This window comes from Tursiops truncatus, chromosome 1 (genome assembly GCF_011762595.2).
Source record: "Tursiops truncatus isolate mTurTru1 chromosome 1, mTurTru1.mat.Y, whole genome shotgun sequence".
Lineage (NCBI taxonomy): Eukaryota > Metazoa > Chordata > Mammalia > Artiodactyla > Delphinidae > Tursiops > Tursiops truncatus.
In genome coordinates this window covers 29,304,097-29,316,260 of record NC_047034.1, presented here as the reverse complement: position 1 = coordinate 29,316,260, position 12,164 = coordinate 29,304,097, and the positions used below count along the sequence as shown (strand labels likewise).

At 38.4% G+C, this 12,164-nt stretch overlaps 1 pseudogene; it reads left to right on the top strand.

The window, feature by feature from the left end:
- The first annotated feature begins 445 nt into the window (after positions 1–445).
- LOC101337125 (signal recognition particle 14 kDa protein-like) lies at positions 446–2,572 on the top strand (annotated as a pseudogene).
- Positions 2,573–12,164: the final 9,592 nt, after the last annotated feature.

The following is a 12,164-nucleotide window of genomic DNA, read 5'->3' as shown; positions in this document are numbered from 1 at the left end:
AGGTATTTTAAGCGTCTCCTCTGGGGGAAGCCAGGCTAGGGTCCCTTGAGGGATTTGATCTCCCTGTTGTGGGCAGGAGTCACGTGTATGGTCGGGCATGGAGAACCTGAGATGTGTGGATAGTCTCCGTGGAGCTTAATGCAACCAGTGTGAACTGCCTCATGGTGGGGATGGTGGGGGGATGGGCACAGAGGGGAAGTGGTCTTATCTGTGTCATTAAAGAGATTATTGTTATTTCCACAGCATTCACTTGACTCGGTTATTTCCCCTTATATTCTTTTAGTCTGTCTATGCCACACAGATTTATGCCAAAATTGTTACTGCTCAGTTTCAAATAATTTAAATGATTAGTTTTCCTTGCAATAGAATTTTTTAAATAATGAATTGTGTTTAAATCCTTATTATGGGGCTTGGGGCTTATGCTGACAGAGTGGAGCCAGCAGCGCCAGGATGGTGCTTCTGGAGAGAGAGCAGTTCCTGACGGAGCTGACCAGGCTCTACCAGAAGCGCCGGTTGTCGGGCAGCGTGTGCATCACCTGAAGAAGTATGATGGTCGAACTAAACCCATTCCAAGGAAGGGTTCTGTGGAGGGCTTTGAGCCCTCAGAAAACAAGTGTCTGTTAAGAGCTACTGATGGGAAAAAGATCAGCACTGTGGTGAGCTCCAAAGAAGTGAATACGTTTCAGATGGCTTGTTCAAACCTATTGAGAGCTAACATGGATGGGCTGAAAAAGAGCCAGAGTAAGAAGAGCAAAGCAGCGCAGTGAAGGGCACCAGGTTTCCCGCTTTCACCAGCTAACCACTGAATTGCTATTTTTCCTTTGGTTTTTACTTTTGGCCACAAAGCTGGGTTTCTGATTCCCCTACAGTAACTGTTTTCATGTGAGATTAGGGTCATTTTTGGATGGAGGAAGGGCTGTAGTGTTTACAGGGTAGTAACAAGAAGCCAGTTTAATTTAGGTCTGGCTAAGTGGTCTGTGTTGTATGGTTGTATGTTTCTGGATAATAGTTTACAGTCTCTGTAGCCGTCTGTGAAGAGCACTGTATCATTAGACCAGTATTTATCAGCACTGACCATCTTTTATTCCTTTTCCCACCCCATAAAATGTTTCTGGCAATAGCTCCTCATTTTGGAATGATGTGATTATGAACAGGCTTTAAGCCCTGTCTTATGGGTTACTGGAATTGAAACCTGACAGTTTTACAAAAAGTTGTGTTATTTCATGGGTATTTTTCCCAGCTTGCTGTATAATTTTATCATCATAGTTTCTCTAGCAAATTTGAATGAGTTCTCATAGCCAAATGAGAGTTTGCTTAACCAAACTAAGGGTAAGCCTATTACAAAATCATCAAGAATAAAAATTCCAAGTTAATGATGTTAAAAAAAAAATCCTTATTATGGGCCAGGCATTGTTCAATGCACTCTACATGTATTAAGTCCTCATAATCATTTTATCTGTTAAGTATTATTACTCCCATTTTAAGAATGAGGAAATTGGGTCAGAGAAAGGTCAAGAAACTCACCTAACAACTAGCAAGCAGCAAAACCAGGTTTTGAAATCAGGCAGACTGGCGTAGACTGGCTTATCCCCTCTACCAGTCTTCCTTTCTTCACTTGGTGAGGACCTAGTAGTGCTTGAATTGAAGCTGAGTTACACTTGCTTACTACCCCACATGGGAGACAGAGTTGTGAACACAGAACTGCGGAGGAGCTTCGTCACATAAAAATAGTTAACGGGGAGCGTGGGGGAGCCCGAAGGAGGGAGAGCTTCCAGGGGAGTGCAGTCTGAACTGGGTTTGGAGAAGGAAAAAGTAATTTCATGAAAAAGGATAATTTTTTTTTTTAACAGCAAAATGGGTTTATTCCTGAGCAGCAAAGAATTGTAGTTTGGGACGTGCAACTATGGCAAACCACATGCAAGTCTGGTAAAACAAAGGAGAGGGAAGTCTTTTATAGAGGAGAAGGGGAAGTTAGGAGGGGTTGTTATGAACAAATATTGTCTGAGTTGTGACCGTCTTCCATTGGCTGAGCTGTTGCGAGAAGAAAATCTTGCTGGTGATAGTAGTGTCACTTCCTGCAGGAGATGCAAGATACCATCTCTTTCTGTTGGGATCTGTATTGACATTGAGTGAGAGCTCCCCCTCTGGCCTCTTGACTCCATTTTAGTGAAGTTTCCCTTTATTAATTTGTTTTTTTTTTGTTTTTTATTCACTTATGGTGAGTAAACATTGATTAAGCATCTCTTGTGTGCCAGGCGCTTCAAAGAGCTGGAGCTACAGCAGCAAACAAGACAAATAAGGGCTCAGCCTCATGCAGCTCTCTCCAGTGAGGGAAGAAAGAAAACACAGAGAAGCATTATAAGTGGTATGAAGGCCAGGAGACAGGGTCCTGGGACAGAGATGGGGAGATACCTTACCTTGGTGGTCAGGGAGACCTCGCTGAGGAGTGACAATTGAAATGAGTCCACAGGAGAAAGAGCCAGCCCTGCATAGATCTGGGGGACAGCTTGTACACTTTGCAGGAAAGTGAGCTGTGATGTTTTGATTTCCAGTATTTTTACTGATGCTTCTTCCCTACATGTTTTGTCTTTTCTGTTTGGAGCAGGATGTTTTCAGTGGCTCTATTTACAATGGGCACATAATAAAGGTTCACCAAATAATTTATTGGTAGCTACTTTCTTTTAGTCCTTTCTCTAGACCCTGGAGTCTCTAATGAGTCTTGCTTTCATTTATACCCAGTCTTCAGTTATTTCATTTGACCATTTCTTTACCACCCCCACAGAATAATCTGGGCCAATTTCTCTTGAACAATGAACACTGTAACATTAAACCAAATTAAACTGAACTATTATTTTAGATGATTACATTATATTCAATTAAACTAAAAATAACAATGAAAAGTATCCATTAGCCACCAGAATGGAGGTAGAAATGACTAGAGGGGTGGGAATACAGAGGGTAGAAGTAGGAAGATTCAAGACAAGATTCCTCAGGAACTATTTCTTCTGTACTCAGCCTGTTTTTGATGTTCCCTCCCGTCAATTTCTTCTGTTTTATTTTCCATTCAGGCCTTTACCACCAAGAAGAAAAAGGACACAAAACACAACTTTGTTGTTCACTATTGCTGCATGACAAACCACTTTAAGTTTCAGTGACATAAAACAAGGCTTTATTATTTCCATGGAGAAATCATGGAAATTCCCATGATTCTGTGGATTGGTTGGAGGTTCCTCTGCTGTTTTCACCTGGGCTCACTCACTCAGCTGGAGGATCCGAAGCTGGAAGTTCTGAGAAGAGCTGCCCTCCGCTGTCACCAGGCCCAGCCTTTGGTTCTGGCTATTTGCTGGTGGCTTGGACCACTCACTTTGCCTCTTATCCTCAGAAAGCTAGGTCAGCTCCTCAAATGGGGGCTTCAGGGCTGCATTCCAAGGGGGCAAAGGGGAAAATGCAAGTCCTCTTGTAGCTCTGGCTCTGGATACCTGCCTAGAGTCATTTCTGCCACATTCTTTGGTAACGCCCAGATTAAGGCGGCGGGGGAAAGAGCACCTCTTGACGGAAAATACTTCAATTCAGAATCTGTGGCCATATTTCATCAACCACATACTTTTGAAAAGCACACCTAGCCTACTCCTCCACCAACCACATCCTATGTTTTCTGTGATTTATTTTTCACCAATAAATGCATGTTTCTTCACTGTTCACCCTTTCTTCTCTGCCTGCCTTTGGCCCTCTGCCTCCCTGGGCCAGTGGTGATTGTGGCTGGCTCTAGCCTTCCAGCTTCACTCTGTCTTCTGTTGGACTCGAGGGAGAATGGCCTTGTGGCTCTCCACCTTTACTGTAGCCACTTGGTCAGTATGGGTATTTGGGCTGAAATAATTACCTCTTTCCTTATGAAGTGCGCAGAGGTTTGGTCCTTGCTCTTGTGATCTATACCCCAATATGGTATACCATAACCCAGAAAGTCTCTCTGCTTTAGAGTAAGTATCTGCCAAATATAGTGCTTAACTAAGCTGCATAGATAGATAGGTAGATAGATAGATAGATAGATAGATATAGATATTAGCTAATATGTGTGTACAAATATGTACACACATATTAGCCAATGTATATTATATATACATATATATACATATATAAATGGTGCCTTGTAAAAGCTTGATGCTGTCATGTCAGTGCTAGAGAGTGACATGTGATAGGTGCATAGTAAAATATTAAACTTTATTTCATGAAACAGGTATCTATTGTATGCTCACAATGGGTCAGCACATTACAGTGCAGTGTGATAAGGGGATACGGTGCTCTAGATAAGTACCTATAGCATCCAGTCAAATTTGGAGTCCAGGAATAATTCCTGGAGGATGTGATGTTGAAGCAAATATATGGTGAGAAAGAATTAGACCAAGAAGAGAAGGAGAGATATTCTAGGTACAGAAAACAGGATGGAATATTTGAAGAACTAAAATCATTCCAGTGTGGCTGGAACTTTGAGAGTGAGTGGAACACGTAAGGAACAGTGCCATATGAAGCTAGATACGAGGTGAGGGCCTTGAGGGACAGTTAAGAAGAGTGAATTTTATCCTGAGAAGACTGGAAGGGATGGTATATGCTTCTAAGGTCCGGAGTGCCATGGTTCAGGTTCCATGTTAGAAAGCTCACTCGGCCTAAGAAAGAAAGTTATTGGAAGTTTTTAATATCCTTTATATAAAGGTTAATGTCCTGAAGTTACTAAAGGTACTAATCCCATCTAGGTAAATGAAAGATTTTAAGGAAGAGAGTGACAAAGTTAGACTTGTATCCTAGAGGTATGATGTTCTAGAAGAAGCTTCTAAGAGGGCATAAAGAGATGAGAAGCTGGGGGGATGGAGAAGGTTTGGAATGGAGATGAGAGTGCTGCTGACATCAGGGAGCTCTGTGTGCTTCATTGGAAGGCAGTACATTAGTCAGACTCCAAAAATGGACGAGTTCATGGAGTCACTGGACTCTGGCACCACCCCAAACATAGTAGTTCCATCGTTCGCCACAGCTCAGGCCTGAGAGGGAGGCAAGGTGCCAACTAGCTACTGGGTGGTATCTCTCACAGACCATGCCCCCAAATTGGGGATAATACCTGCAGAATGTCCCAATAGCTTTATCCTGAATAAGGTTTGTTTTAGGGAAAACCAAAGATCACCAGGGACATTTTTTTATATCCTCTCAGTCCAAAAATACCTGGCTCGTCCACTGTGTGAGGAGGACACCAGTGACCTTTTAGAGTGGCCAGACACTCCTCTGTGTCACAGAGTATGAGAGTCAGAACTGCAAACACTGTTTGGAGATCAGGGAGTGGAAGAGTGAGAATGAGAGGGAGAGACTGAAGATGTAGCTGAAGGGCCTGGAGCCTGAGGAAGCCAAGCTGGTCCAGGAAGTGGCACATGGAGAAGAACCGAGAAAGAACAGCAGAAAATCATGAAGCAGAGCAGAAAACAGGAACCCCTCTAGATATTACAAGCACAGATGTTTTACACAAGACATTGTTTTATAGGATGTTGAAAAGCAGGAAGAGAAAAACAGAGAAGGAGGGGTAACTAGAGGACAAATTTTGCTGCCTGATGCAGAATTCATTCATATCCATATGTGTATCACTTCTTTTAATCATTTAATTTATTGATGTTTGCTGGTGATGAACTCTCTTTTTTCTTGATCTGAAAATGTGTTTATTTTATCTTCATTCTTTATACATGTTTCTATTCAGCATAGAATTTTAGGTTTGCAATTATTTTCTTCCAGTGAATTAATGAAGTCCTTCCATATTTTTTTGGTTTCTATTTTTTGCTAATGAAGTTAACTATCAATCTGACTTTGGCTACTTTGAAGGTAATCTCTCTCTCTCTCTCTGGGTGTATGTTTTTAAAATATTCTCTTTCTCTTTGATTATCTGCAGTTTTACTGTGATGTGTTTAGTTATGGTTTTCTTTTTGTTTATCTTCCTTGGAGTTCATTAAGCTTCTTGAATCTGTAGATTGATACGGTTCACCTTTCTGGAGAACTCTCAAACATAATCCTTTCAAATACAGCCTCTGCCAATGCTCTCTCTCCTTCTGGAACCTTCTTACTCTGCCCTGAAGTCTCTTATCCTCTCTTCCTTAGTTTCTATATTTCTCTCTCGCTCATTCTATATAAAATCTTCTGACCTATCTTCCAGGTCTATCATTTTCTCTTCTGTGTTCAATCTACTCTAAAACCCACTTTACTGAAATGTTAATTTGGGTTATTTTATTTTTTCATGTGTAGAAGCTTTATTTGGTTCTTTTACAAATCTATTATTCCACTTGTTACAGTTTCCTGTTCCCTGAAGATATTTTTAAGCTTGTCAAAATTTTTATGCATAATTATCATTAAAAATCTCTTTCTAGCATTTGAGGTCTTTGGGGGCTAGTTTATGCTGGTTTTTCTATTAGTTCATTGCACTTTATTTCCTTGTTGTGCTAATTTATCTTTGATTTTGTGCTACATTTTTCCCTTGAAAGTTTATTTGTAAAATTTTCCAGAGGCTAAGGATAAGAATTCTTTCCTCCAGAGAGGCTTTGCATTTGCAAATGCCAAGCACCTGTATACCAAGAATCTGTAACCATTTAAAAGTAAATATATTTTAGTGCCTGATAGTGTTAACTTGAGCTGCAAGTGTTCATAAGGTCAGCATTCATTTTCCAAACTCAAGTTCTCTTTCCCCATTCCACCCCAAACTCCTCCCACTTGAAGGGAAATAAGAAAAGGGAAGCAAAAAAAAAATAAGGAAAGCAGGTATACTCTGGTTCAGTCTGCCCTTTTGAGTCTCAGCTCAATTTCTCCACTGTTTCCAGCCAGATCTGCAAATACCCCAGGCAAGAGTGAACTGTGGCCTGCCACCTCCTTCTTGTTTCTTGACTTATTAATTTTGAGCTTTCTTTTCAATAACTTTTAAGAAGTTATCTCTTCAATAATTTTGAAAAAGTTATCTCTTCAATAACTTTTAAGTTTTTTTCATACTATATCATTTTAAGTTGTCTTCAGTAGAAATATGGCCCAAATAACATAGGCTGCCATCATGGAAAATGGAAATTCCCCTAATTTTCTTTCTACTCTTTTTCTCACTTCTACTAAGTCTGTGCAGAGTCCAATATTAGTCTTTGGCCAAGAATTGTTGGGGTTTCCTCAACTGTAACACAGGGTTAATCATCTCTTCCTACCCCACAGAGTAAGTATGAAAGTCAGATAAGATTCTGTAGGTAAAAGTTCCTGTGAACTATTGGGTCATCTAAAGGGAACTAGAAAGGTATGTGAGCAGAGTGATTTGACTGTCTTTGTGTTCCTCCCAGTTCTAAATTCCAAGAGTCTATATTTCTGCATGAATATTTCTCATCTCTGTCCATTGTTTATATAGATCTTCACAACATTCTCTGCCCATTTATAATATCCAGTACCCTATTTTTTTCTATGTGAATCTACCCATTCTTCAAGATTCGTACAAGTACATCTTCTACACCAGTGGTCCTCATGATGGCTATTAAAATGCATATGTGTGAACCCCACCCAGGCCTGTGTAATCAGAATCTCTGGAGGTGAGGCCCAGATGAGTCACAGTACAGGTTGAGTATCACTGTCTGCATATAGCCTTTCCTGACACACTGAAACCCAGTAATCCAGTAATCTCTCCTTCTTAATCCTTTCTCTTATTGACTGTATCATTCATTGGGACAGAGCCCACACTGCCTTGTATGTTAATTATCTTGTTAAATTTGTAAATAATCTGGATTTCTAAACAGAATACAATTCTTTTATGAATGGTTTAGCTCTGCTTCCCATAATGCATATAAAGCTGTCCCTTGCAAATAATAAGAAACCTAAAATTATTTTCATAAGATATTGTTATGGGGAATATGAGTAGGAGAATGACCCATTTTTCCCAGGTAATATGCTGATGTCACAGCTTCTAAAATAAAAAACAAAATCCTACTCCAAACATTAAAACGTTAAAGGATTGGTTAAATAAATATGTGTTCACCCTATGATGGATACATTGCAGTTATTAAAAATGCTGGAGAAGACTATTTAATGGCATGATAAAATTATTTTGATACATTAGATGAGGAAAAGTAAATTACAAACAGTACACAATTTTTAAAATTTAGGAAAGTATTTATGGATGAGTGGTATTCTTGAATATTTTGTATTTAAAAAATAAAATGAAAGCAGCTTTGTTTTCTTAGAATGTGTGTGTGTGTGAGCAGATTTGAGCAAAGCTAAGTAAAAAGTGCTTATCACTGCATTTTAAACATCTCTCTTTTCTCACACTTCACATCCTAGATCACCGTAATCATGGGAAATGATCTGTCCAGCACAAGCAGAAGCACTCTCCCTCAATGTTTTGCTGTTGCCCTGCTGCTGACTTCTGCTATTTCCCTCCATCTAATGCAAAGATAAGTGGCCTGGCTCTGAACATGGCCTCATTGTTTCCAGTGTAAATATGATTGGTTACCTGGCTAAATCCTGCTTACTAAATATTTGGACTTACTAAGTTCTAGAAACAGGAAAATAAAATATAAAAGGAAACTAAAATATGGCTCAGCTTTTTATAACCTTGGGTGGTGTCAACTATGCATGAAACATGGAAAAGAGTATGATGGAAATAGTAGATCACTTTTTTGGAAAAAATAGATCACTTCTTTCTACTTGGAGAATAAAATAGTTTTACAAAGGAAAAAAATCAAACTGTGTGTGCCATATGATCTGAAGGTGGTTAAGAAAACTAAGCCTGAAAGGGAATACATCAGTGTCACCAGCCATCAAGACTCTCATCCATTGCTGGCTGGAATGTTATTTGGTACAAACTCCATTGAAAACAATTTGGCAATACCTATCAAAATTATAAATTCACATACCTTTTGATGCAACAATTCCATTTGTAAGGGTATTTTGTGGTATGCTCACAGATTTGCAATATGTGTAAGTTTACTAATGCAGCATAGTGTGGAAAATAAATTAAAACATCCATCAGGGAGAACTTGTTAAATAATTGACAATATTTGGCTCAGTATTATGCAACTGTAAGATAGAAAGGGAAAACTCCTTAGGAATTCATATGGAATAATCTCGAAGGTATATTTTACATGAAAAAAACCTAGATACATATGTATTAAGTGGTTTGTATTTTCTATGCTACTCTTTGCTTTAAATAAAAGTGGTGAGAAGGAATATGCATACTTTGGGTTGTATTTTATTATATACATATAATTTTGATGGACTTCAGGGAGAAAAAATGAGTGAAGACAGGAAATTTTTTTAAGACTATTTTTTTAAAGAAGTTTTAGATTTACAACAAAATTGAAAGTATAAAGATTTCCCATATACTCACTCATCCAACAGGTACTTTTTTTTTTTTTAAACCATGGATGAATTGCATTGGCACATTTTAATTACCAAAAGTCCATAGTTTACCTTGGGGTTCACTCTTGGTATTGTACATTCTTTTTTTTCTTTTTTTTCCCAGTTTTATTGAGAAATAACTGAATACATCACTATATAAGTTTAAGGCATACAGCAAGATGGTTTGATTTATATATATTGTGAAATGATTACCACAATAATTTCAGCTAAAATCCATTTTCTCACATAGATACAAGTGTTGTACATTCTATGGGTTTGAACAAATGTATAAAGAATATATTCATTATAATGTCATACAAAGTATTTTCATTGCCCTAAAAAGGAATATTTTGTTGTTTACTCTTTTGTACCTCTTGAATCTGAACCATGTAAATGAATTATCTAATTGAAAAAAATTTAATTAGTAATTAAAAATACGACCAACATGCTAGAGTATAAGCTTCATGGAGATAGGGACTGTGTCTATCTTGTATACAGTTCTATTCACAGCTCCCAGCACAGTGCCTGGCATAGAGTAGCCACTTAATAGTCAAATGAATATGAATGATTAATATTTAGTGGTGGGATTCCTGGAAATATTTTGTAATTTGTAAATATTCCGTGATATACAGGTAATTATTTTAAAAATCAGAAATAGAATTTTTAAGTGGAAAGTAAAGACTCAGAGTATAATCCTTAAACCCAGGCAAGTGGGACCCCTGCCCTGCATTATAGGACCCACACCTCAAGAAGCCCTGTACTTTGAAGTGTCCTTCTTAATTTCTGACTCCCCTCTGTTGGCTGGGACCAGCTGGAGCTGGCAGTGCCATTGCAACAAGGTGCCACAGATGCAGACTAGATTCCAATGTGCTCTCCAACCCTCAACTGCTCTCCCTTTGGGGTTGACCAGATGCCCCAAGGAACTCCAGGATTTGTGTATATGAGTCATCCCAGACTGGCCCAGGGTTGGGCTCTGGTTCCAGGAGGATGACATGAGAACAGATAGTTTCCATTGGCTGGTATTGTGGAATACCAGCCAATTTTGTGGAATTGTGTGAGATGGTCAGCAGCTGATGCTTATACCTTGCTTTTGAGTGACTCTTATGCAAGTCTGACAAGGTAAAGTGTAAGTTCAGGGCTTGACTATTAAGAATTCACCCCTGAGGGACTTCCCTGGTGGTCCAGAGTCTAAGATTCTGCACTCCCAATGCAGGGGGCCTGGGTTCGATCCCTGGTGAGGAAACTAGATTGCACATGCCACAACTAAGAGTTCAAATGCTGCAACTAAAGATCTTTCATGCCACAACTAAAGATCTCACATGCCACAACTAAAGGTCCTGCATGCTGCAACTAAGACCTGGCACAGCCAAATAAATAAATAAATAAGTTAAATAATTAATTTTTAAAGAGAATGTTAAAAAAAAAAAAAAAAGAATTCACCCCTGAGCCTTGAGCTTGGTTCCTGTGCAGCCCAGGCACTTGTTCTCACCTATCCATTTTCTGACATTTTTTTGCCAAGTTGTTTACATAGACAAAACCACACAAAAAATATTTGCTAGTGCTCGCACACCTCAAGGATGGCCCTGATCTAATGTAATAATTTGTGTTGTTTGAGAATTTTAAGTGAAAGCAAATGAAAATACTTAACATTCTGACAGATCAAAGGAAATATTTTATTCCAGAATATAATTAAATAAATAGAATAGAATAATGTTGCTAGGTGGGATAAGAGACATAGGTCATTTTGATCAGAGCCCATACCTACAAAATCCAGAGTCAGAGGAGCCCAAAAAGCTATATAGCAGGGTATTTTTATAGCTAAAGTCAATAGTTTTACAGTGATTTTTAGAATACAAGTATAGTTGATTTACATTGTTGTGTTAGTTTTCTGGTGTATAGCAAACTGATTCAGATATATATATATATATATATATATATATATATTCATTTTCAGATTCTTTTCCGTTATAGTTTATTACAAGATATTGAATATGGTTCCCAGTGCTATACAGTAAGATCTTGTTTATCTATTTTATATATAGTAATGTGTATCTCCTAATCTGAAACTGCTAATTGATCCCTCCACCACTTCCCATTTGGTAACCATAAGTTTATTTTCTATGCCTGTGAGTCTGTTTCTGTTTTGTAAATAAGTTCACTTGTATCATATTTTTAGATTCCACATGTAAGTGCTATCACGATATTTGTCATTCTCTGTCTGATTTACTTCACTAAACATGATAATCTCTAGGTCCATCCATGTTGCTGCAAATATTATTTCATTTTTATGGCTGAGTAATATTCCATTGTGTGTGTGTGTGTGTGTGTGTGTGTGTGTGTGTGTGTGTGTATTGCTGAATTGCTGGATGATATGGTAACTCTATTTTTAGTTTTTAAGGAACCTCCAAACTGTTCTCCATAGTGGCTGTATCAATTTACATTCCCATCAACAGTGTAGGAGGGTTCTCTTTTCTTCTCCACACCCTCTCTAGCATTTATTATTTGTAGACGTTTTGATGATGGCCATTCTAACCAGTGTGAAGTGATACCTCATTGTAGTTTTGATTTGCATTTCTCTAATAATTAGCATTGTCAAGCACATTTTCATGTGCCTGTTGGCCATCTGTACGTCTTCTTTGAAGAATTGTCTATTTAGGTCTTCTACCCAGTTTTTGATTGGGTTGTTTGTTTTTTTGATATTGAGCTGTATGAGCTGTTTGTATACTTTGGGAATTAAGCCCTTGTCTGTCACATCGTATACAAATATTTTCTCCCAGTCCGTA